Raw genomic sequence first — 25,423 nt, 5'->3', positions numbered from 1 at the left:
CGTCCCGGAAGGCCCCGGGCAGGTCCCGTAATCGATACCAGAGCAGGACGGGTGTCTAACGCCGGTCGGGTCCAGTAGCTCTCGGCGGGTGCAGCTTACAAAAGCGGCCGCGGCTCGGAGAGGGCCGCCATCCTGCGGGCCCAGGGGGAGCACTTCCCTTCCGGCACAAACAGTCTCTGGTGAGCCGCGATCGGGCCAGCACTCCGCCACAACGGGCGCAATCGCTATGTTGTGGGACTCCCCTCGGCAGGAGAGGAAATCCCGGTCTGTGAGCGGATCGGTGCCGCGGATCGTCGGACACGGGCCGGGAGTCGCTCTAGCTAGCGACCATCCCCGCCGGCTCCTTGAAGGCTTTCTTGATGTGTGTGAAACAGTGTCAAATGAAAATCTGGTAGCCAAGCGAGTTTATAAATCAGGCATCGATAAGTCAGTTGGGTAAGTGTAGTCAGTTTCATCAAGTTGAGTACCAGGCAGTGTACTCAATAAAGGACTAGAAATTGCAGGCATCTCGAGTGCAACATCAGGCACAGGATTTGAAGCCGGGGCCAAAACAGAATTTCTCAAAATCGAAGGACATGAGACCGCCGATATCATACTAAGAAGAATCGGCCACTCTGTGTATCTTGACATTGTCAATGGAGATATACCTGTTTTCCTTACAACTTGGAAGTGGTGGTAAAATGACTGTTCTTGTGCCCTTCACACCAAGCACTGGAACTGGAGCTCGATAAGAGGGACCAAATTCTTTCTTGTTTTCGATCTTCTCCCGAACCAGTTCTCCAACTTGGGGTTGCCAGCAAACTACCGGGATCTGCAACGCATCATCCGAGGTGGAAGGCAAATGTTCCTTTGCAAGACTGTTTCTCGTCTCTTGTAGATTCCGTAAAAACATTGCAATGTTCATCTACGTCAAAGGAGGCAGCAACAGTCGCCGAGTCTAGACCGTCAAGGTCCTGTACAAACATCTTGATACCAAAGAGCATCTCGTATGGGGTCCGCCCACCCAGAGACCTTCTAGGGAGATTATTTAGGGCACACTGCACGCTATTGAGGTGGGCCAGCCAGTTCCTGCCAGTGCCTATAACTCGAGCTGTCAAAGACTGCTTTAAATCTTGGTTCATTCGTTCCATAACACTATTACCTTCAGGTCTGTATGGAGACGAAAACTTGACTTGGACCCCCAACGAAGTCATGGCATCCTTATACACCTTAGAGGCAAAAGCCAGACCCTGATCCGAATGGAAGGTACAACAGGCAAAAATCCCTACAAAGACATGCAAGTCTTTTATGACAGTTCGTGAATCAGCGCTGCGGTGAAGCTACACCCCCACAAAGCGTGTGCATGAATCAACTGCTACTAAGATGTACTTATACGCAGTATCAGAAGAAAAAGTACCTCAGTGATCTAAGTAAACACAACCAAGTGGTTTATTAGCTATGTACAACTGTGTCTGGGGTGGACGTGCAGCAGTTGAAGGCTTAATCTGCTGGCAAATATCACATTGAAGTACATAATCACGTGTCTCTTTGTACAGTCCCCGCCACCAGAAACATTGTTGTAACTGAGCCACAGTAGCCAAAACACCCGCATGCGCAGACGCAACTCCTTCATGGGCCGCTGTGAGCAATGTGTGCCTGCGATCTGTGTTGAGAATCAACCTCTCACCAACGTCAGGTATTTTCACATAAGGAACTTTATCAGGACTTAAGTGGTATGAATACTTCGAAGGGATATTTACTTCCCTTCTCAGTCGCAGCAACAGCTGCCAAGATATCATCATCAATCTTACTTTTGGACCGTGTAACTGCTGCAACCAAATATGACGATACTGCTGATTTCGCGGCCAACGAATTGCCAACAGCGTGGACTCCCACGCGCTGATGACCTAAAGTGTGAATTACAAACACGAGTGGCAACTGCTCTTTAAGCTCAGCCACTCGGACCCAGATCATTTTATGTTTTATTGTGCTACCCTTGGAATCGCGAAAATCATTCTGAATCCAAAAGAACAGGTTCTCATTGTAAGACTGGACACAGTTGGAAGAATCACCCACAATAAGAGTCGTCACACTAGGATCTGCGTACTCCACTCCAAGCATCAGAGCACGAAGCTCTGCCAAATGTGCGGTGCAGTCCTCTAGAGTGTGCGTGTGCATGACTCTGGACTTGAACTCATCATTCACCATGGCACCTACCACAATGGCGCAAGCAGAAACGTATGCGTGTTTGGACCCATGCGCAACTTGCGCTGAACCATCAGTGTAAATGATATAATGGAAATCCTCCAAAGGCCGCATAGCCAAAGGTGCAGGATGAGCGAATTCATATTGCAAAAAATCCTGCGACTGTAGGAGGCATCAAAAATAAACGTGACATCCGGAGATGTCAATGATGCTGCCCATTGTATCCACCGTGGGTGGAAAGCTTTTGAATTTGGTACACTGGCTGTAGTAACTGCCTCCAATGCAGGATACGGGGTAACAACCAATATGCGTTTTCCCTGTGATAGCGCACGTTCCTTAAGAATCGCCATCTGCACCGCTGTTAAAACATTTTCCACAGAGGAAAACTGCATTTCAGCTGAAGTGTACAAGTGTGACTTGTAAGCAATAGGTACTGTGTCTCCTTCATTAAAAGTAAGGTAAGTGAAACCCACCGCCCCAGGGATGATTCTTATCACCAGGTAGGTGTGGTTGTCACGAGTCAGTAAGAATTTAGATTCAACAAGATCAGCCTGCAAAGATTGCAAAATAGCTGAGTGTTCTGGCAGCCAGCACAATTTGGTAAAAGTAGGTTGCATCAAAGCATACAAAGGCTTGATATGCTGGGCATATTCAGGAATGTATGTACGCCCGAAATTCAAAAATCCCAGCAAGGACTGTAATTTCTTCAGAGTTGTAGGAGCGCGCAATTGTGCGCATTTCTCCTAGAAGTGAGGAGCCAACCCTCAACCTTCATTGTTGAGCTCATAGCCCAAGAACAACACTGTGTACTCTGCAATGTGAGATTTTGCAAAGTTAAATTTGTAGCCAAAGTCCGCAAAGTTACAAATTATGCGGTCAACTCGACACAGATGCGCCCAAAGCTCGTCGTCTGTGATATAGATGTCATCCACATACGAACACGCTTCCGTGTCTACCCTCTCTAAGAGAGAGACTATGCGGGCAGCAAACACGCCTGGACTGTTCTTATAGCCCATCGGTTTACGTTTGTATTGGCACTGTTTGACGCCACTTGTAAAACTGGTCCATAGGGAACTTAGACCGTCTAAATTGTGGGCAAAAAAACCATTGGAAATGTCAAGTGTGGTTTTAAAACGTTTTCGCACAACACCATCCACTAAAGCAGAGCCGTGGGTATTCTGTACTGCACAGGTACAACAATGCGAGTTAAGATGCCGGTAATCCAATACCAAACGGTACGAGCCATCTGGCTTGGTCACAGTAAAAAGAGGGTTATTCATCGGTGACACACAAGTTTCAATTACACCTTGATATTCCGATTGTTCAAGGATCTCCGCAACGGAAGCCGTAGTTTCACGTCTGATGGGATATTGAGGTTGAGGCTGTGGCATAGACCATAAGGGAATCTCGTGGTGTGGGAAAAATGTATCACAACCACAGTGTGTACGGTAGAGAGCCAGCACAAGGGCCTTAGCCCACTCTTCTGCAAAATTCAGCGCATGCTCCTTCGAGACAGTGTGCGTGAAACTAGGGAGGATCACCTCCTCCCCTCTCGGAGCTGTGAGCACAAAAGGTGGGGGCCAGTCAGCCTCCGCTAACAAAATGTCATAGGTAGTCGTAAGATTTTCCCAAAATACCCCTTTTATGGTACGTTGCATGTCACCTTCAATTAAAAGGACTATTTCATAAAGTCTATCAGGGGGAGCTACTCTTGTGTCAGCTGTGTCCACAACAACGTATCGGTCAGTCGCTGTCACCTTGCGCTGTCCAGCAAGGTCAGAGCCCATGTCTGATTCCGAAGCTGCGTTCTCACTATCTGTGGCATATCTCGCTGTTAAAGCAGCAACTTTCTTTTTCTGAAACTGGGGTCTTTTCGGTGTTGAATCATCCTTACCGTCTTTCGGGTGGGGCTGGTCACGTCCCTGCTGGCCACCTCCTCCACCACCGGTCGATGAGGCCGATGATTCCTGAAAAGAACGAGGAGAGGGTTGTTCAGAAACCTGAAAACGATCAGGTGATTTTATCGTCGCGCGATCGTGCAAGTCATAAATACGTTCTGTAGGTGCAGGCACTGGAGACGCAGGACGAGACTCCTGTTTCTGCTGTTGTTGTTTACCCTGTTTCTGTTGTTTCTTCGGCCAATTTTGCTTCGTAGCCTTGGGCTGGTCGACAGTCTCTGAATTCTGCCCTTGGGGTTGCTTTTTCTCTTTTGTTGAGAAAGGCTTGAGTCCCAAACTATTACGGCCTACGGTCTTATAAGCCGCCACAATAATTCTTGGTAACTGTCGGGGTTTGTCGACATCGGGTACAGCCTGCAAAGCATTAGACACCTGAAAGTTAACTGCATCTCCCTTGACATTCGCAAGTACAAGATCGTAAACTACGTCAAAACTGCCGCATAGGCGCATACCCAATTCAACTGCTGCCTCGGGTCCGTGCTCATCTTGAACACGCTTAAGGACCGTTGGAAGGACAGTCATTATCGGTGTGCCAAAGCATACACTGCCGCAAAGATCTTACCCCAAGTTTCACAGTCACCAGCTTCTGGGACCAAGTTTTTTGGCATGCTAATTGTCAGAATCCTGTCAGAATCCTGTATTTATCACCAGGAGTCGTGTTAGGAAATACTGCTTCCAGCTGGTCAAACTTCTCGGCAAGCCAGAAAGGAAAATCATCCTTATTCTGGGGTCGCTTGCCCATTACTGCGTTCACCATCACAGGACTGAGCTTCAATCTGCCCTGTCCGGCTGGAAGCGCCGCAACACATGGGGCCCCGCCCGGGAGATTGCGGGTAATGTACTGCACTAACGACCTAATCACGCTAATTGCAACCAAATGTAGTCATCTTAGATCAGCAAGGGGATACGCCCCTTGCTGAGGATGTGGTGTAAATCCAGCCAAAACAGGCCTAGTTGCGCCTGGAATGGACACAGGACCTAACCCGGAGTTAATAAAGAGTGGGGTAGGGCGCCATTAAACCAAACTAGGTGCTGCCAAGCATTATTGGGAACTTCCTGTGTCCTATAGGGAACATATTCCTGTGGCATGGCTGTGGGAGTGTACGTGTTGAACACATTAGTATTTGCATTCACAGCCGGGAAGGTCACCCATGAATAAAAGATTTCGCATGGGTAAGCTACTTCCGCACTCACCACCATGATCAAACCCCTGCCATCCAAGGGGACATTATAAGTCTGCAAATGATTGCGAACTGCAATCCGACTATGTTGCAGAATATCAACGGCATTAGCCATAGGGACACAATAAGAAAGTGGTACAAGAAAAACTATGTAGCACAACTGGGTAGTAATCCAAAAAGAAACCATTTGAAAAGATTCAAGCTCGAAAAGACCTATGTAACTATAGGTAGATTTGTCCGACACCACTGTCTTCCGGAAACAATAGCGAAGGGTGTTAAGGACTGATAGGAGCACTACTCAAGTGTCATGTAATAAGACCACCAACGGTTTGGCGCCATGTCGCAGGGATCTTGCTCTCACACAGAACTGTGCATAGAGACTTGGAACCTTAGTGAATTAGGCTGTGCCAAAACTCACCTTAGTACCCAAAATCCCCTACCAGACTACCAATCAGTGTCTCAATGGTTCTTACAACCTCCCAATATTTAGACAACCAGAACATGGACTTAGAACACCTCAGGTAACGTGGAACACATGAACACTCTTTCGTTATACCAACATATCAACCCAGAACGAGGAGTAACTGAAGACACGTGCAAGTTTGAAATGTTTATTTCTAATGCAGTGTTCTCAAGCACAGTATCTTAGCTAATACAAGCAAACATATTATAAGTAACAACATTATCAGCATAGTTACTAGTCCATAAAATACAAAGGGAGAAAGCATGTTAAAATGCTAGAGGGAAGTAAGCTAAATGGCACCTAAGTCTTACCCTCCCTTGCTAGTATATTATATTATATCTAAAGAAGGTCTCTTTGGGTTTTAGAAGGGCGGCCCCATACCTCTGATTTTAGTGGAAAGGGATCACATAATTTTCCACCAGCTCTCTGCATGCGAAGAAATCATCAAGTGTATTTGCATGCTCTGTGCAGTGCAATATTAAACGCGCCCAAAGCCAGAGTTGGCCGCAGCTGCATATATGTTTTGTCTAGGACGTGCGAAGATCAGACCTCACAACAACCACTGTATTGAAATAACCTTGAAGGCCACGGCACTCACTGTACAGACATAGCTTACCAAGTAAAGCTGATACAATAGCAAAACATATTATTCTCTTGTGAAGAAAAATATTCTATTAGGCTCAAAGCTCTAATAACAATAGGTGCCATGTGCAGAAGCAGCAGAAAGGTAAAATGGCGTTTAAACTCCTAATAAGCTCATGCTAACTTAACACAGTGTGAAGGCAAAGAATATCTATATGACACTATAAGGAGAGAGAAATGAGAATAAGGAAACAGGGAGAATATCAGAAGAGAGGGGACAGTATAAGCAGAGAAAGGTAGACTGTGAGGAGAGAGAGGAGAGATTATGGAAAAAGGAGCAAGTATAATTCCTTAATGTACACAGACGCTCAGTGTGATTCTAGACAAAAAATATGAGACCATACATTTTACCAAAACCCATTTACCACACTAAAATGGTTAAGTGACTGCACACATTCCATGTATATAACTACTACATTTCAGTGGACAACCCTGACTCATTTTGCAAATACATTTCCAATTTACTGCATTATTTTTGCCAACATTACATCCAAAAAGTAACACAATAGAACAACAAAGAGGTGCAAGGGGCTTGTAAATCTACCCTATGGTCTATGCAGCAGTGTATGTATACTGACTGGGGAATTGTTAAGAGTGAGGTATGATGAGAGAGGGAGGAGTAAGAGGACAGAGGAGGGAATATAAAAAGAAGGGAGAGTATTAGGAGACAGATCAGACACTGAGGATAGAGGGGGAGTATGAGGATAGAGGGGGAGTATGAGGACAGGGGGGACTATGAGGACAAGGAGCACCATGAGGAGAGAGAAGTGAGAATAGGGAAAGAGGAGAAATATCAGAAGAGAGGAGACAGTATAAGCAGAGAGAGGTAGACTGTGAGGAGAGAGGGGGAGATTATGGAAAAAGGGGCAAGTATAATTCCTTAATGTACACAGACGCTCAGTGTGATTCTAGACAAAAAATATGAGACCATATATTTTACCAAAACACATTAACTACACTAAAACGGTTAAGTGATGCTCACATTCCATGTATATAACTACTACATTTCAGTGGACAACCCTGACTCATTTTGCAAATACATTTCCAATTTTCTGCATTTTTTTTGCCAACATTACATCCAAAAAGTTACACAATAGAACAACAAAGAGACGCAAGGGGCTTGTAAATCTGCCCAAGAGTGTATGCAGCAGTGTATGTATACTGACTGGGGAATTGTTAAGAGTGAAGTATGATGAGAGAGGGAGGAGAAAGAGGATAGAGGCGGGAGTATAAAAAGAAGGGAGAGTATTGGGAGACAGAGGAGACAATGAGGACAGAGGGGGAATATGAGGACAGGGGGGACTATGAGGACAAGGAGCCCTATAAGGAGAGTGAAGTGAGAATAAGGAAAGAGGGGGAATATCAGAAAAGAGTAGACAGTATAAGCAGAGAGAGGTAGACTGTAAGGAAAGAGGGGGGAGATTATGGAAAAAAAGGGGCAAGTATAATTCCTTAATGTACACAGACGCTCAGTGTGATTCTAAACAAAAAATATGACACCATACATTTTACCAAAACACATTTACTACACTAAAACAGTTAAGTGACTGCACACATTCCATGTATATAACTACTACATTTCAGTGAACAACCCTGACTCATTTTGCAAATACATTTCCAATTTGATGCATTATTTTTGCCAACATTACATCAAAGAAAATGTGACACAATAGAACAACATAGAGGCGCAAGGGGGTTGTAAATCTGCCCAAAAGTCTATGCAGCAGTGTATGTATACTGACTCGGGAATTGTTAAGAGGGATGTATGATGAGAGAGGGAGGAGTTAGAGCACAGAAGAGGGAGTATAAAAAGAAGGGAGAATATTAGGAGACAGAGGAAACAATGAGGAGAGAGGGAATATATGAGGAAAGGGGGGACTATGAGGACAAGCAGCGCTATGAGAAGAGAGAAGTGAGAATAAGTAAAGAGGGACAATATCAGAAGAGAGGAGACTGTACAAGCAGAGAGAGTTCGACTGTGATGAGAGAGGGGGGAGTTTATGGAAAAGGGGGCAAGTATAATTCCTTAATGCACACAGACGCTCAGTGTGATTCTAGACAAAAAATATGAGACCATACATTTTACCAAAACACATATACCACACTAAAACAGTTACGTGACTGCACATATTCCATGTATATAACGACTAAATTTCAGTGGACAACCCTGACTCATTTTGCAAATATACTTCCAATTTGCTGCATTATTTTTGCAAACATTACATAAAAAATGTGACACAATAGAACAACAAAGAGGCGCAAGGGGTTTGTAAATCTACCCAAGAGTGTATGCAGCAGTGTAAGTATACTGACTACAAAATTGTAGATTTAGAACACAAGTCTAATTCTAAGCAAGCAACACTATTAACTACTCTACAACTAAAAAAGTGACTACACACATTCTACATGTTTTAGTACTGCACTTTATTACACACAAGTGACTCACTAAACATATTAACTTACCAAATGATTTTATCACAATAGTTATCCAAATGCAGACAAACTCAAAATATGATTCTAAAAACTTTAGAAGGATAAACACATTACTCTTACTAAAAATAAAATGCACCACATACATTCCCTTACAAGTTATCAAACCACCTCTCAAACTGATTGGTAGATTAAGAAGAATGCCACTCACACAGCAGATAGTCTCATACAGAATCTCTCCACTTCAGTGCTTGCAGCAGAACCAAAGAATGGCACAGTTTCCCTCTCAATTTACACATATATACAGGTTAATATCAAATCAAATTCCTTCACACATTAATTCAAAACCAAACACACATTTCTATTGGTTCAACATTTCAAACCTTTCCAACTGACATAACTTTCCACCCTACCCCCAACAGATCATGCAAAAGACAACTGTCAACAGAGGTCAAAAGTTCAGCACACTGTAAAACACTCCTCCTCAACAAGTTTAGACTCTGCATAGGTACATACTTATGAGTACCAATAAAGAGAAAAGGTCTCATTAGAACCAACCAACATATAAACACATAAACTTGATAGATTTCTATAAAATATATTTTTTTATTGATTTTTATTGCTTACATACGCTTATGGGCTGACTTACAGACTTCGCACTGTACGTCGTCCGTACGTGCATGGTACGCGTACGGTAAATCTACCGTAATAAAAAATAGCCTCTATCACTAATTTTTTATAATCCCCGGGCACCCCATCCCCCGGGGCTGAACAACAATGTTGGGGACCGTGGGGGGAGCCCCAATGCCTCCACTGTCCCAGACGGCTCCTCACGTCCTTCGGGAACCGGCATTGCTTTTCGTCAGGGAGAGCAGCGAACATGCTGCTCTCTCTGACGAAAAGCAATCTGCTTTCCTACTTGAAAGAGAGAGCAGGTTTCCTGCTCTCTCTTTCAAATAAGAAAGCAGTTTGCAATGGTAGGGTGGGAGCCCCGAGGCTCCCGCCCTACCATACCAAACAGCAGTGTCCCAGGGTAGGCACCCCGGGACACTGCAGGAGGCAGCCCTGGGAGGTGGTGGTCCCCAGGGCCATCAAAGGCTCCAGGAGGGGGGCCACGCGGCCCCCCTGCCATTATTCAAAAGCCCCGGGGGGTGGTGGTCCCTGGGGCTGGGGGGTCCGTCATGGACCCCCCTATTTTCTATATTAGAGCCCCAGGGAGGTAGCAGTCCCCGGGGCGTGTGGGGGGCTTAAGCCCCCCCACACAGATGTTTTTATAATGGTTTTTTTAAAGCCCCCGGAGATGGGGTCCACGGGGATTATAAAAAAAATAGTGATAAAGGCTATTTTTTTTTACGGTAGATTTACCGTGCACGTACCATGCTCGTACGTACGACGTACGGTGCGAAGTCTGTAAGTCGTCCCGTAAGCGTACCTAAGCAAGAAAAAACAAAAGATTTTGACCTTAGGGATCATTGTAAAAACCCCTAAGCAGCCCTAGGGGGTCAGGAAGTCCTATAGCAAATAGCACACTTTTCCTGTCAATCTACACACTCAATCTACACACACATACAAATAAATAACAAATTACATTTATTCCCACATTAAATTAAAACAAAACACACTTTTCTATTGCTTGAACTTTTGAACCCTTTCCAACTGACAAACTTTCAACCCTTCCCCCATTCCACATTCTGCCAGTTACCATAGAAACAGTTCAAGGAACAACTAACTGAGCACACAGGTGAAAAGTTCATCATACATTGTTGCAAATCAAAACAGCAAATGTGCTTGACTTGTCGATATACCAGCTTATCTTAAGTAATGTTCTTTTCTATCACTTTTAACCAATAAATAACAGGCTTTTAAAAAACAGAAAATTGAGGAGGAGCCAAGATGGCGCGCGGGTCAGACGTGTAGTCCCTCGGCTCCGGGGATCGTCTCCGCTGTCGAGCCTCTCCTGCCAGATATCCTGACCCGAGGTGTCTGATTCCGAACGCAGACGCGCACCGGCGACCCGCCTTGAAATCCTGAAGCATTTGCTCTCCGGCAAGTGGAGGAAACGCTCGGACACAGTTGGCGGCCTGCATCGGCTTGGTGACCGGGGCCTCGCGTGACTGTTGAGGCCGGCCGTCGGACACGCGTTCCCGGGCTTGGTGACTGTGAGGTCTCGATCGGTGGTTACCGAGGGGCAGCGGACCCGGCACTTACGTCCCGCTGCGTTGCTGGCGCTGGGACAAGCTAACCTGGCTGAAATTGTGCCGTTACGGGCAAGTGTACTGCTATTTGTTTTGTCTTTTGCCTGCACCTCATCCCACTAATGGTGGTGGGCTTTTGGCCTGGCCAGGTACCCGAAACTGAGCGGGACGACATATTGAATGTACTGTGCCTTTGTCCGCACCCAGACTACATCATCTGTTCCTCGCAGCACGACCTGGTTTTATTCTATGGTGCGCAGCCTGCTCCGATCCGGGGCTTCTTTGTCTGACGCTATGGTGGACATATTTTGCTGTATCCTGAATATTTGCCTGTGACTTGTGTCTCTGAACACGTTTTGTGAGAAGACATGTTTGACATACAGTGTGCTACCACTCATGGCTATGGTGATATCCTGGAAGCGGTTCTTTCCTTCCGCGCTATGGCGCTACGTTCTGGCTGCGCCCTGCTGGATAAGTTGGAGAGCTTGCTTTGTGTATCGCCCCGTCCTAAGATGGCCGACTCGCGGGGTTCCAGCACCGCCCTTTGTTCCACCTTCGCCTGTGCTAAGATGGCGACCATTGGGGTCTGTGGCGCCCTCGTGACCTTCAGCCGGCCTCTGCCATTGACTACGGGAGGTTGGCTCCCGGATTCGTCTGCCCCTCTGGGGCTTCCGCTGAGGCGTGCACCTTCCCTCTTCGCCATGCTCACGGATCTCCGAGCTTCGCCCCGAGTGGTGATGGACGCAAATGTCTCCCTCCCCGTCCTGGCTGTGCCCTATGATTCTGAGTCGGCGTACTCTGTACCCTTTGTGAGACTCCTGGTTCTCTCTGCTTCGGATACATCGAGTTACCCGCACCGCGGATACGTCCCTGGACTGTGTTCTGCAACGGCATCGCCTGCACTGGTCTGTGGTGGTAAGGAGAAAACGGGACAAGGATAGACACTTCTACTATCGTCCTGGCGGATTTCTTGTTGCTGATTGTGGCAGATGGGGGAAACGCTGCTGTGACTCTGTTTTACTGGTGTTCTCATTGTGCCCCATTCCGTGCTTTTTGGACTATTTTTTGCCATCAAACTATTGACTCCTGTTTTGGCGCCGCTCTCGCGGGTGGGGCAGCTGGAGGGTTAGTCTTCTTTGAGTGGCCGGGACATGTATTGATGATGCTAGGGGACAGTCACGGGGGCCTCCGTTTGTTATTCGTGATTTGGGGATTCCTTATGGTTGTCTTGGATGGCTGGGTTGGAGGTTGTTGCCTTGTTTACACTGCGCGCTGCTGCTGTGCTTCCAGTGTCCTCGGCATATCGGGCATGTTATTACTATCGGGCTTTAGGCTTCTATTGCTACTATTTCCACGAGATAGCGGAGCCGGGAGACAGATAGCGGGCTCCTCCCCGCATTTCTCTCTTTTATGAGAACTTTAGGTTAGGGTTTTTTATCTTTTTCTTTTTCTCTCTATATTTCGGGACTCCTTTTATTGGGCGACAGGCACACTGCTAGGGGGGGTCAGGCCATAGCCAGCTGCAGGGGTGCAGGGTGGGGGGTCAACGGGGGGCGGGGTTACTTTCTTTTTGTTTTTCTTTTTGGTTCTATGGGCCTTCTATTCTTTTTCCTTTTTCTTTTTCCCCCTTTTTTTTTTCTCCTTTTCTTCCTTGGGGCTTAGACTTTTTCTTCCGGGTGCCGCGCAGCGACTCTGGTTGTTTTCATCCGTCATATGTTGGTATATCCTGCATGTCCTACACCAGCATCGACTTGTTGTGCTACGATGTCCTGCTTGTGTCTCTCCTACAGGAAACCTTTAAAATTAGACCTCGGTCCTACTGTACTATATCCTTATGCCTAAAAATGTTGCAATGTATCGTATGTGTGAGCCCTCGGGCTCTTTGTTGCACTGTACTTGCCCTTTTTTCTATCAATAAAGGTCTTTAAAAAAAAAAAAAAAAACAGAAAATTGCACCCTAGTTTTCTATCTAAAAGGTTTTCAAACAACCAATCACTTCTTTGCTTTTTTCAAAACTCCACTTATCCACCATTTTAGAAAAAAAATTCTTCAAACTGCCCTTTCATTTACAGAGACCATCTGACTGCAACCAGACCTCTCTTCAAGATGCTTAGAGTGTGGATTGTGGGACACAGCTATATTTTCTGGAGTCAAAGGTACGCAGAACAGAAAGGAATTCACAAAGACCAAGGTTTACCAAATGTAGACATTAAATGGATTGGACAAAGAGGGTTAAAGTGGCACCAATTGATGCCATTGGTGAAATCCTTTTTGCATCTCCAACACCCTGACCTCATAATTGTCCACTGTGCTGGCAATGACTTAGGCACCTTGACTGGGGTAGGTCTGGAAATGTTTAAGAAGGACTCCTTTACTGAACTGATGTCACTTTTCCCCCAAACTACCTTTGTCTATTCTAATATATGCCAAAGGCAGAATTGGTACTGGTCCAATCAATTTTGTCCACAAATTGAGAAAGCTAGGAAATATGTGAATAAATCTGTTTCTGCTTTTCTCCGAGACTATAGAATGGGGTCCATTTACAACAATAATCTGCGTTTCAATATGCAAGGCATCTATAGGAGAGATGGTGTACATTTTACAGATGAAGGGAACAGAGTCTTCTTCATGAACTTTAGACTCTGCATCGGTACTAAAATCTCCCAATAAACACAAGGGCTCTTTTTAGAAACAACCCAACATGTAAACACATACACTTCATAAATATCTAAAAATATTTTTATTTTTCTTGCTAAGGTACGCTTACGGGACGACTTACAGACTTTGCACCGTACGTCGTACGTACGTGCATGGTACGCGTACGGTGAATCTACCGTAAAAAATAAAATAGCCTCTATCACTAATTTTTTATAATCCTCGGGGACCCCATCCCAGGGGCTGAAATATAACTTCGGGGACCGTGGGGGGAGCCCCAATGCCCCCACGGTCCCAGCCGGCTCCCTGCGACCTTCGGCAGCCGGCATTGCTTTTCATCAGAGAGAGCAGATAACATGCTGCTCTCTCTGACAAAAAGGAATCTGCTTTCCTATTTGAAAGACAGAGCAGGTTAACCTGCTCTATCTTTCAAATAGGAAGTCAGTTTGCTATGGTAGGACGGGAGCCGCGTGGCTCCTGCCCTACCATAGCAAACAGCAGTGTCCTGGGGGTAGGCACCCTGGGACACTGCAGGAGCCGACCCTGGGGGGTGGCGGTCCCCAGGGCCACCACAAGTCTCCAGGAGGGGGGCCGCGCGGCCCCCTCCCAACATTGAAAAGCCCTGAGGGGTGGTGGTCCCCGGGGCTGGGGGGTCCGTCATGGATCCCCTATTCTCAATATTAGAGCCCTGTGGAGGTGGCGTCCCCGGGGTGTGTAGGGGGGCTTGAACCCCCCCACACAGGTGTTTTTAAATAAAAAGAAGCCCCGGGGGTAGCGGGCCCCAGGGCTGCGGGGGGGCCATGAGCCCCCCCGCATACATATAGTTAAAGCCGGCGAAAAGGAAGCCCGGGGTGGCGGTCCCCGGGGCCCCTCTGGGCCCCCCATTCTGGAAACAAAATTGCCCCCAGGATTTGGCCCCCCGAGAGCTAATTAAGAATAATGCAGACTTCGTTTTTTTTTTCTTTTTCACCGCGTACGCGTACCATACGCATACCCCGCGATTGAAAAAAATAAATAAAATATTTTTGGGCCTTGGGGGTCCTTGTGGGACCCCCTGAGCAGGCCTAGGGGGTCAGGGTGTTTCTATCCTGCCCCCTTTGCTTGTTTTTCACGTTTCTTTTGCTGCTTTCTTGTGCCTCGGTTCTACTGAGGCACAAGATGGCTGCCAACACTTCCTGATTTGGAGTGTTGACAGACAGTTGACAGCCAATGAGCATGCAGCTCGTGCTCGTAATGGTACGCTTGACCGTACGCTTTCCGTACGCGTACGGTACTTCGTCTATAGATATATCTATGATTTTACTTTTGATTTTCTCAGGAACTACTGAACGGATTTACACCATTTAACAAAAAGTGTAATCTGCGAACCGAACTCTACCTTTTTGCCAAATTTGGTGTAATTCCGTTCAGCAGTTCGGGCTGTAGCCCGTCTTAAAGGTTGCATGGAAAATTGCATGGGGAAAACACGTTTTGGGACCCCCCTTTTTTCTCAGCCCCTGCTTCACGAATCACCCCCAAACTTTCAGGGAAGGAGCAGAGCAAAGCGGGCCATTTTCTTGGAAAATTACGTGAAGATTCGTCGACCGGCGCCAAAGTTATTCCAAATAGAATGTTGTGGATTTCCTATGGAAACTAGGTCCTAACTATAACTACATACTGGCGACCGCCAGTAGGTAATATGTATATATATAAAACATTATTAAACTTTTAAGAAACCCACCGTCACTGGATGATGTCATCAGTGATGTCACTGACCATGTCATGAATGATGTAATATGTGACGTCATCAGCAGTGAATTGCGGGGGGCGCGAGTTATAGTTAGCTGAATTAACTATAATGGACGAATTTCTCTGGTTTTGTATGAGTGAAATGTCCAATTAACTATAATGTCCCTGAAACCTATGTTTTTTTCAGTGAATATATATATACATGTACATACATACATACACCAATTACATAAAATATATTTTTGTAATAAAATAAAAAAGTAAACATCATAAATGTACAATGTTATAAAAATATGTACACATTAAAAACATTAATAATTATAAATACTAATCCCAAGACTCGTTGTACTTTGGTTAAGGCATTGTATCTTTATTTCTCCGAAAATCAGGGTTCGGTCTCTTCCTCCATATCACTATGGGAAGCTTTCAAGACTGTCATTCGAGGTCAGGCTCTCTCTGTTGTTGCTGGTGTTAAACAACAGAAGGAAGAGGATGTGGTGAGGATAGAGATGGAGATAACTGATTTGGAATTGGAATTGGAACAGGGGGTTACCCGCTCTAGGCTCCATGTCCTGCGCCTGAAGCAGTTGGTTTATAGAACATTGGTGACAGATGGCGCGAAGGCCCTTAGTAGAGAACAACGGGGGCGTCTCTATGATGTTGGGGACAAGGCGAGCAAATTGATTGCATGGCTGGACAAGAAAGACAGAGCCAATCATGTAGTACCAGAGATTGAGATAGAGGGCGGTGTTCTGGTCACCGACTCAAAGGAGATAGTGACACGCTTTGCTGACCATTTTCAATCTGTGTACTCTTCTGTGTCGGACAGGCCGGAGGAGGACTCATGCTTGTTGTTACGAGACATTGCGCTCCTGTGCCTGTCTGTGGAGGATAGGGACCTTATGGATAGTAAAATTACTGCAGATGAGGTGACGTTGGCTATGCGCTCTCTAAATTCTGGTAAGGCGATGGGTCCCAGCGGTCTCCCGATTGAGCTCTACAAGCTTCGCTTAGGATTGCTCTGTATATCAGGGATATGTTTTTAGAATCCCGAGAAGTTGGTCTCCTTCCTCGGGAATAGAGATTAGCTTTGGTAGTCGTAATACACAAGGAGGGAAAACCCAGGAATAGATGTGCTTCGTATAGACCGATATCATTACTAAACGCTGAACCTAAGATTCTCGCTAAATTGTTAGCTAATAGATTATAAAGGTTATTTGCGAGTTGGTTCACCCAGATCAATCGGGCTTTATTCCACACAGGAATACGGCGCTGAATCTTAGACGTTTGCATGGGGTGCTCGCGAGGGCCTCGATGTTGCGGGAGTCAGCCATTTTGGCGTCATTGGACGCCACAATGGCGTTTGATACTGTTGAGTGGCCATATTTGTGGGTGGTACTGGCTAAATTCGGTTTTGGTTCCGAATTTATTGGCTGGGTGCGTCTCCTTTACGCAGACCCGCTTGCTCAAATTGTTGTCAATGGTCGAGTCTCGGAGCCTTTTTCGCTCGGGCGAGGGACTCGCCAGGGCTGCCCTCTGTCGCCTCTCTTATTTGCCTTAGCACTCGAGCCTCTCACGGTTTGGATCCGCTGGGAGCCCTCGATCAAGGGTATTAACTGGTCTCCACAGTTTGAGGACCGTATCTCGCTTTATGCAAACAGCATCTTGCTGTATTTGACCTCCCCAAGGAAATCCTTAATAGTACTTTGTGATGTTCTGGCCTCTTTTGGCAGAAACTCCGGCTTGGTCATTAACTGGGCGAAATCCTATTTAGACGTTCTTAGTGGCGAAACACCGACCCCACCGCACAATTGTCCAATCCAGATAACTCACGATGGGTTCCGATATCTCGGAATCTATATTTCAATGAATTTGGCGGTCCGATATGAGAGAAACCTTCTCCCTCCCCTGACCCGATTGAAGCAGGATGTCGCGAATTGGCGGAAATTGCCATTGTCAATGCTTGGACGTGCAGCCCTCTTTAAAATGATGTCACTCCCTTGGTTTCTTTACGCTCTTCAAAATACTATTTTCGTTCCTTGGAAGAGCTGCAGCGTAAGCTATTGTGGGAGGGAAGACCGCGTATTGCGCTGACTAAACTGACGCTCCCGTGGTATGACGGAGGTATTGCCCTCCCTGATATTAAGAGATATTACTGGGCTTCACAAATAAGTGCTATTAATCACGTTATGTATGGCCCTGAGTTGAACCCCGGTTTTGCCATGGATAGGTGGTTACTTCCTGGCGGCAATTATTATAGAGCTTTGTATTCTGGATCAGTGTTGAAGGCATTGTCAGGGCCCACAAAGACGGCTGTGCAGATCTGGCATGACGCCACTAATTCGTTAGGATGGAAAAACCGTCTGACTTTGGCAACCCCGCTGTTTGGCTCTGACAAATTTGGCAAGCTGTGGAACACTAAGGGGTTTGACAAATGGGATCTTATTGGCATTTCTAAAGTTGGAGACCTGTGGGTGAAGGGACGGGTGAAATCGTTTGCAGATCTCCAGGCTGAGTTTGAATTGGGAAACTCGGAGTATTTTCGATATGTTCAGATTAGGCATGCGTTAACGTCTATTTTCCCGGAAGGGGAGGTGATACCGGTGTCTACCCCTTTAGAGGATCGTATTTTGGATGGCCATATGCCTGACAGTACCATTTCTCTAGTGTATAAGAAACTGATTAATCAAAGGACGGACCTTCTTTTGCGTCTGCGGGACCAATGGACCAATGACGGCCTTGAGCTTGATGATGAGGACTGGCAGTCGGCAGTGTCTTCACCAAAAGAGGTGGCGATTCCAGCGCGATTGAGACTAGTCCAGCTCAAAATATTGCATAGAATATACGCCATGGGTCCCCGACTGGTCCGTATAGGCTTTTCGGAGGAGGGTCTGTGTCGTCGAGGTTGTGGTCAGCTGGGGACGTTCCTCCACATCATCTGGGAATGTCAGAAGGTATTGGATTATTGGAAAAGGGTCCATGAAACGATGCAGGAGGTCACAGGTGTGGCACTCTTGCCAGAACCCAGACGTTGCCTATTAAATGTTTGGGAGCCCACTGATCATAATGTGGCGCAGACTCAGTGGGTGACCCTAGGTGCCATGGTAGCTAAAAGGAACATTGCACAATTATGGGGATCCCCAAGGCCTCCTACGATTGATGTTTGTGTGGAAAACATGGATTGGTGCATGTTCAGAGAGAAAACAGTGTACTTGGCTCGGGGTCGCCCCCGAAAATGGCATAAGATTTGGGGCCCCTGGAACCAATATAGAGGAGATATATGTGACCCGCCTGTGCCTTTGGTACCTGATGTCTTGCTTTCCCCCGACCCCTTGCTGCTATTGTCTCTGATGCTTCCCTTTCCTCCCCCCTTCCCCAACACTGTGATGTTTAATGTAATTATGGATGACATAACTCTACCCTCTTGGAGTCTCTGCAACATTGGATATTGTATATGCCTTGTTTTGTTTTTATTCAATAAAAAAATTATTCTTAATAATTATGAATACTAGTAATGTTATAATTTTAAACATGTAAAAGCATAATAATATCAAGTGTACCAATAAAGAATAAATTCTATAATTTTACATGTATTAACTATACTATTCTCTCTACAATTTATGCAAAAGTAAGCAAATCTTCTACTAAAGATGTATAAACTTTACTACTCCCACTTCAAGCAACATAACAGTAGGAAAAATGTTACATAACACAGGGGTCACATTTACTATTCCTTCTCCAGGTAATACAGTAGTAGGGAACAAAATTGGATTGCGTAAAGGTCAAATGTAACTATTTCCACTCAAGTCAGTATAACACTAGGGAAAATGATGGATTGCAAGGGGTAACATTTACTTTTCCCACTCCAGCCAATATAACAGTAGGGAAAGTGTTGGATTGCGGAGGGGTAAAATTTACTATTGCCACTCCAGTCAGTGCAACAGTAGGGAAAGTGTTGGATAGCGGAGTGGTGATATGTACTATTTCCACCCTAGTCAGTGCAACAGTAGGGAAAGTGTTAGAATGCGGAGGGGTAACATTTACTAGTCTCACTCCAATCAGTGCAACAGTACGTAAGTGCTGGATTGCGGAGGGGTCAAATTTACTATTCCAATTCCAATGGGTCCAACAATAGTGAAATTGTTGGAGTGCAGAGTGGTCAAATTTACTATTCGCACTCCAGTTAGTGCAACACTAGTGAAAGTGTTGGATTGCAGAGAGGTTACATTTACTATTTCCACATTATTGAGTGCAACAGCATGAAAAGTGTTGGATTGCAGAGGTCTAAAATGTACTATTCCCACTCTAGGCAGTGAAACAGTAGGGAAAGTGTTGGACTGTGGAGGGGTACAATTTACTATTCCAACTTCAAACAGTGCAACAGTAGGGAAAGCATTGGATTATGGAGGGGTAAAATGTTGTATTCCCACTCCAAACAGTGCAACAGTAGGGTAAGTGTTGGATTGCGGAGGGGTAAAATGTACTATTCCCGCTCCAATGAGTGCAACAGTAGGGAAAGTAGTGGATTATGGAGGGGTAACATTTAATATTCCAACTCCAGTCGGTGCAACATTAGAAACAAATACATTCTCTTCAACATAATAAAATAATTGCAAAAACATAGTGAACAAATAAAAAAAATATGAAAAAAATACAGATATTTGATAATAAAAATTGAATAAAATGAATGCATATGACAATGTTAAATACATATCATAAATAACTACAAATATAAGCATAATTAAAATTTTAAAGAAAACATTTAAATACATATTTTTATTAAAAGATTATTCATTACCAAAAAAATATTTATTCAACTATTTTATTTTAGTAACTTCCCTCCCTACACCCGTGCAAAATTCACAACCCACACCCAAAGCGTAACTTTAAAAAAAATAATTATTTACACTATGAACATATATATTTACCAATAAACTAATTATCATGAATTAAAAATGAATTATGACGTAATTATAATTAATTTACTTCACACAATATACCCATACAAACCACACAACACACTCCTAAAATTTAAATTAACAAAAAATTAATTACACAAGTAACTTAATATATTATCAATTTAATAATTATATCAATAACAAAAAATATTATAATTTAAATACAATTATTTTACTTCCCACACTATACCCCTACAAAACCCACAACCAATGCACAGCTAACATAATTAGTTATCAATTAAATAATTAATATACATTAAAAACTACATTTTAATTACTAATAATTAATTTAGTTCCTGCCCTGTACACCTATAAACCCCACAAGCTGAACCTAAAATGTAAAACAAAATATTTACACAATTAACATAATTAATTATCAATAAAAAGTAATATTTATTAAAAACGGATTAATTAATTAAATAAAATTTTCTTCCAACCCTGTACCTCTATAAACCCCACAATCTGTGCCTAAAATTTAAATAGTAAAATTAATTGCACAATTAACATAACTAATTAACAATTAATAAAACTAATGATAATGTATTACAAATAAATGTCTTCCCACTCTGTATCCCTATAAGCCCACAACCCGCTACAGTACTAAAAACCACAAAAAATAATTAAATTACATATCATAACTACTAAAAACGTAACTACTATTTTCAAAAACATAAACAATAATTAAAGAAAAAATCATATAGATTTCTAATATACACTAAAACACATAGCAATAATTAAAAAACAATATTTTTAACAACTATATTTTTGTAAACAATATTAGTGATTTAATATTTAAGAAATCGATTAAAAATGATATTCTTGACAACGATATTCTTGCAGACGATATTTCCATATCAAGATATTTTGGAGAGGATGTTTTGGTATGACGATATTTTAACTTCGATATTTGTCTGAATACCGTTCTCTAACTTGGACTTCTGCTATGGATCCCTGGTGAATTTTCCTGGGTGTCAAAACTGGTAATGCACAAAAGGTAAAGTACCAATGGTGCAGGCTCTGCTTCATAGTTGCATCTTATGGGCCGATCACAATGTCGTTTGGAAACTCTTCCAACCAATTGGTTTCAGAATCGTTTCCGACTGACTCTGGTTCTGTGAGTCCGTTCAACCGATTACGATGCTTCCGAACATCATTCAGTCAGACTCGCATTGACTTCAATGGGAGCCAGTGTTCCAAATGAGAACACAGGTCCCATTGAAAAAAAGAGGTGGCTGGGGAAAATCTTGCACCCTGTGATGGACACCCTATGGTGCCTGTCACTTTGTGCATGGCTGGAAAGAGGAAACATATGCGTACCCCCACGGGCCCCAACAGGAGGCCTACGGGTGAAGGGTGGCCTGCTATGGGCCCCCCAAAATTAGATTTCGACAGCTGTTTTGTGTCGGACCAACCGATTCGGAACAGCTGTCAGAATCATGCATCGTAATCGCTTGGTCGGAAACAAGGTCCATAGAGCTGTACAATTCGGCTCTGAATTACTCGGGCTGTCTGAATACCGATCGGAAATGATTCGTACTGCCCGAACAGTTCCTTGCATCATAATCGGTCAGTCGGACATGTATCCTATTTAGTCGGAAACATAGGTCTCCAAATCCGAATCCCATTCAGTGCTTTTCTGAATGACATGGTAATCAGCCCTTTAGTCTGCAATAGGACTTATGCACACAAGATAGGTGTACTGCATTTCTAGGAGGCATGCCCTGCAGTAAGATCAGTGCCAGTCTGATCTCCTAGACATCCAGTAAGGGTCAGCCTTTCTACAGCACCAGCTTCGGAGATTGTGTTCTCCATAAATTACAATTCTACAACTGCCTGCACTAATCCAATGTCATTTGATCATTCTTCCCTTTCATCAACTTAATGTAACCTTGTAAACGTTTAGGAGCCCCCAAGAAGCACCCCAGGGCACTTAACAGGAATACATAAAACCCCAAAATGGTGCTTAAATAGTAATAATTGAGGATGTTAGACCTGACATCCTTGGTGTCATTTTCCTCTTAAATTTTGCCCTCAGGCCTCCTGTTTTTGCTGACTTTATTTTCTGGCCCTTGACTCTGAGCACTGCTAACCAGTGCTAAAGTTCTTTTGATCTCTTCTTAAAATATGTTGAATTGGCTTGTACCCAATTGGTATATTTAATTTACTTGTAAGTCCTTACTAAAGTGGCACTACCTGTGCACAGGGCCTGTAAATTAAATGCTACTAGTGGACCTGCAACACTGATTGTGCAACCAATTTCAGTTACTGAGGTCTGACACTCCAGCTTGTGTGTGTGCGCAGTTTTATAAACTTCATTTCAATGTGGCAAAATAAACCTTTTGCCAGACCCAGACCTTCAATTTTACCACCCCTAAGGTAGGCCCTGGACAGCCCCAAGTGCAGGATGAAGTGTATTTAAAAAGTGACCCATATCATTTTCAGGTTTACATGTCCTGGTAGTGAAAAACTCTTAAGTTCATGTTTCACTACAGCAATGCCTACCTCTAACATTGGATTACATTGGAATTACCGTATTACATTTTATAAGTGTATTTTCCAAATGAGTACAGGTAACCTCTTTATGTTTGACGTCTCTGGAAACACAATTTAAATTCCTAACATATGGTGAAGTCGGATTTCAAATGGCAATTCTGAAAATGCCACTTTTAGGAAGTTGACTTTTTCTTGCCTTCGCCAGTTGGTGTCTGCAACCTGACTCTGGGTCACATGACTGGGTGTGGGTGACATTTGGGCTTTAAGTATTCCTCCTAAACAGCCACACACAATGCAGAGCTTAGGTGTGACTGGATGGGCCATCACTAGCAGGATGGGAGGGAGGAGCTGGGCCTAGCCCTACTTATACAATGGGCTGTTTACCCCATGTAGCTAGTTGAGAGCCAGGGCAAGGAAAGCAGGGCTCCTGTGCACTTCAAAGGCATAACTCCAGAAAATCCCCCCACTTCAAAGGCACATCTGGGTATATATAATAGACCTCATATAACACCACTTCAGTTCACTTCTGGACCTGTGAATATTTTGCCAGGAGGAAATACTGCTGTGCTGCTACAAGGGCTTCTACTCTGCTAGACTGCTGCTCTGAAGGAACTGATGCCCTCCTGTGCTGACCTGCTGCCCTCTTGCTGGGTGAGAATCTGCATCTCTTGAATCCAGAACCCAGAGTGACTCCAAGGGCTAGTTGACTGGCCTTCTTACCTGAAGCCTCAGGGACACTTCCATCCACCTTGCACGTTGCACCCAGAATCTATCATCTGTGAGTCTACCCTGCCAAGTGGTGCCACCCCAGTCCTTGATCTTTGGAAGTGGGCTTAATGTGCTCTGCCAACCTATGCGGACCCAGCTAAACAGACTCTTCTCCTCACTGCGTGTCACAAATGGGAGCAGAACCAACACATCTCCTCTACTGTGTGGATTGGTCCAACCGTAACGACCAACACTGGAACCACAGAACCACCACTGTGCGATGCATCCTAGAAACAGCCCTTGCATCCCTCATCAATGGCAGCCTAGGCAAGTACACAGGATTCCTCATTGTGGTCTCACAGCTCTCCGGAACCGACGCATTGCCCGAATTGCGTACCGCATCTCCAGCACTGGACTTGACATCGCAAGTCCTATTGACTGGATCTTTGAATCAAACTGACTTATCGCTCTGGCTGTGCAAAGCATCTTTGACGCAGGACCTCACAACGCAAACCATGATTTAAGGTACTTTGGTCAGCGGGCCTAAATGAATCTCTATTGTCAGTCAGCCTAAACAGGTGACTTTGTCCTGGTCTGTCATGACCATATATCCATAGTTGGCACCTTGTGCTTTTTGGCACTATTTTGATTACAATCTTCTAAACTGTATATCTCTAATTCTACTAATTATATTTTGTTCATTTTGGTCTTGTTCTATTTATTACAGAAAGTTTTATTTTGTGTGGTGTTTTCACTTTATTACTATTTGAAATACTTTAATCATTGCCTCTAACTTAAGCCTGACTGTTATGTACCAAGATACTAGAGGGTTGAGCACATGTTAATTTAGGGATGGTTTGTGCCTCACTGACAAGGATTGTGATTTCTGCTTGATCAGAACTCACACCCTAGTCAATCAACAACCCAATTTCTCACATTGGTGATCAGCAGCGAGGATTTGTTTTGAGCAGGGCCATACAATGGTTTGCTGTACACTAATACCCTATATCTAACACCAATTTGAGTTTACAGACTCCCTGATTGAACTTTTTGCTTTTTTTTAATTCTCTATGACTGTTGTGCCTCAATCCACCTCTTCAAGTATGGAGTTTGAGCTGGCTAACATGGAGTCTTGCACTGTGGCCAAGCTCATGGAGTTCTGCAAAGACAGGGGACTTCCAGCTAAGAGCACCACCAGTAAGGTTAGGTTCTCAAAGACGCTGAGGACCTGGGCGGAAGTACATCAACAAATGGCTAAAGCAACAGGAGAGGATAATGAGATAAAAGGGAATTGAGAAGATCTTTCTATGGTACCACCTGCAGTTTAGGGGGATGAATTAACCCCTGAAGTGAAGCCCCCTGTTTGGGCTGGGAGCAGTGTCTCTTGATGCAGCATGTCCACAGAGGAGCTGGCGGAGAGGAGGGAGAAGAGGAATTTAAACTTCAGATAGTCCAGTTGAGAATGAAGGAAAGGAAACTGGCCACAGAAGTAAAGTTAAAATGTGTTGGCTCATGTACTGAGTCCGAAGGAGATGAACATCAAGGCCAGCTTGGCAGGGTCCAGCAGTAATGGTGGCAGCATACCTTCAGCGCCCACTGAAGAGAAGAGGGTCCATATTGCTAAATATCTGGTGCCTGACATTGTTGTGGGGGAAGACATAGATAAGTGGTTCGAGGCTTACCAGATTGCTTTACAGATGCAGAGGATTGGGGCTTAGTCTATGAAAGCAAGTCTCTAGTGAAGGGAGGAACACCGGACTGGCCGCAGAGAAGGGGGACACGATGAGGTATCCCCCCATGAAGGAAACCCTTATCAAGAATTATGGGC

This window comes from Lissotriton helveticus, chromosome 6 (assembly GCF_964261635.1).
Source record: "Lissotriton helveticus chromosome 6, aLisHel1.1, whole genome shotgun sequence".
Taxonomy (NCBI): Eukaryota; Metazoa; Chordata; class Amphibia; order Caudata; family Salamandridae; genus Lissotriton; species Lissotriton helveticus.
The sequence above is the reverse complement of the archived record's forward strand: the minus strand, read 5'-3'. Positions refer to the sequence as shown.